At 49.9% G+C, this 2,500-nt stretch overlaps 1 pseudogene; it reads right to left on the reverse strand.

Annotated features, from left to right (window-relative positions):
• LOC149372852 (large subunit ribosomal RNA) lies at nucleotides 1-2,208 on the reverse strand (annotated as a pseudogene; the record flags this gene model as incomplete).
• Nucleotides 2,209-2,500: the final 292 nt, after the last annotated feature.

The raw sequence follows: 2,500 nt of genomic DNA on the forward strand, positions 1-2,500 counted from the left end.
AAACCCTATCTCCCTGCTAGAGGTTTCCAGGGAACTCGAACGCTTATGCAGAAAAGAAAACTCTTCCCGGATCTCCCGTCGGCGTCTCCAGGTCACTTTGGGTTACCCCGACGAACACTCTTGCGAGAGCCCGAATTTTAAGCGGTTCCGCTGCCGGGTTCCGGAATAGGAACCGGATTCCCTTTCGCCCGACGGGTGTGTGCTTTCAATTAATGAAAATAATAAATTTAAACACCGTCATCGACATAGGATTTCTCCTAGGGCTTAGGATCGACTGACTCGTGTGCAACGGCTGTTCACACGAAACCCTTCTCCACGTCAGTCCTCCAGGGCCTCGCTGGAGTATTTGCTACTACCACCAAGATCTGCACCGACGGCGGCTCCAGCAGGCTCACGCCAGACCCTTCTGCGCACACCGCCGCGACCCTCCTACTCGTCAGAGCTTCATGACGTTGTAAAATTGCTTTTACAACGCCCCACTTGCCGCTGACGGCCGAGTATAGGCGCGACGCTTCAGCGCCATCCATTTTCAGGGCTAGTTGCTTCGGCAGGTGAGTTGTTACACACTCCTTAGCGGATTCCGACTTCCATGGCCACCGTCCTGCTGTCTTAAGCAACCAACGCCTTTCATGGTATCCCATAAGCGTCGACTTTGGCGCCTTAACTCGGCGTTTGGTTCATCCCACAGCGCCAGTTCTGCTTACCAAAATTGGCCCACTTGGCACTCTGATTCTTTTTTTTTTGTATATAAATCTCATGGCTTCAATATTCAAGCAAGCCAGAGATCTCACCCATTTAAAGTTGAGAATAGGTTGAGGTCGTTTCGGCCCCAAGGCCTCTAATCATTCGCTTTACCAGATGAAACTCGAAATTACGAGTGCCAGCTATCCTGAGGGAAACTTCGGAGGGAACCAGCTACTAGATGGTTCGATTAGTCTTTCGCCCCTATACCCAGTTCCGACGATCGATTTGCACGTCAGAATCGCTACGGACCTCCATCAGGGTTTCCCCTGACTTCGTCCTGACCAGGCATAGTTCACCATCTTTCGGGTCCCAACGTGTACGCTCTTGGTGCGCCTCAGCTCGCAATGAGCACGAGACGCCCCGGGAGTGCGGATCCGCATACGTGACGCGAATCATCCTCCCTAGGTCGCGGAGCACGAAGCTCGCAAACTTTTACTTTCATTGCGCCTTTAGGCTTAGTTATTTTTGTATAAAATAATACAAGTCCCAATGACTCGCGTACATGTTAGACTCCTTGGTCCGTGTTTCAAGACGGGTCCTGAAAGTATCCAAAGCAAAAGCGTCGCTGACCGGTAATTTTAATTGAAAAGCGCTAGGCTTTTCCGAGCCGGTTCGAGAACATTGGCGTTCAAAAGAGCCAAGCGCGCGCGGCAACGGCACGAGATGTCCGTTAAAATCCGAGCGCGACTCGATCGATCGCCAAGCCGAACGCATTCGAAAGTGCGACCCGATACCAATCTTGATTAAAAGTTTTCAATACCGCCGGCAGTCGATCGGGTAAAGGACACCGATGGTCTGCCGTGCCGGTTTGGCACGACAGTCTACCGTACGGGCCGTCGATCGACACCCAACGGGTCGCGACGTCCTACTAGGAGAGAAGTGCACGCCGGCGTCGTCGGACATGACGCAGCGACCACGTGCCCCGAACGCGCTAAATACCCGAAAGCACCGCACGTTCGAGCATCGCGATCACACGCAAGCCAACAGCCACTAACGCTGAATCTCTCCATTCGAACTTTTGGATTTCTCAGGTTTACCCCTGAACGGTTTCACGTACTCTTGAACTCTCTCTTCAAAGTTCTTTTCAACTTTCCCTCACGGTACTTGTTCTATCGGTCTCGTGGTCATATTTAGCCTTAGATGGAGCTTACCACCCGCTTAGAGCTGCACTCTCAAGCAACCCGACTCTAAGGAGAGGTTCTCCCACGGCGCGCTTCGGTCGCTACGGGCCTGGCACCCTCTGCGGGTAAGTGGCCTCGTTCAAGATGGACTTGGACGCAAAGCGACGTCATGGGATAATCGAACCCTCCCGAACACCACATTTCCCAACGGCGGAACCGTGGGATTCAGTGCTGGGCTCTTTCCTGTTCGCTCGCCGCTACTTGGGAAATCCTTGTTAGTTTCTTTTCCTCCGCTTAATAATATGCTTAAATTCAGCGGGTATTCTCGCCTGCTCTGAGGTCGTCTTGATTAATTTTTTTTATGTACGATAATAATTTTGTCTCAACATTGTGCTTTTCGAAGTTCAATTGAGACAAAAAAAAAAATATTTTCACACACGTACAACGTTGGAAAAAAAAAAAAATAACAAAAAAAAAAGAAAGATAAAATAAAAGGATTGCACATCGACCGGATGGTAATGTTTTTTTTTTTGTCTCCTATTTTTTCTTCCTTCCTTTCCTCACCTCCTGCGACGCTTTATTTTTTTTTTGCTTTGCTTTCAAAACCGCGACGCAAAAGTATTTTTGACGATCGT

The sequence above is a fragment of the Copidosoma floridanum genome, unplaced genomic scaffold, assembly GCF_036245765.1.
Source record: "Copidosoma floridanum isolate Cflo_tuat_1 unplaced genomic scaffold, Cflo_Japanese_pri ptg000116l, whole genome shotgun sequence".
In the NCBI taxonomy this organism is placed as follows: domain Eukaryota; kingdom Metazoa; phylum Arthropoda; class Insecta; order Hymenoptera; family Encyrtidae; genus Copidosoma; species Copidosoma floridanum.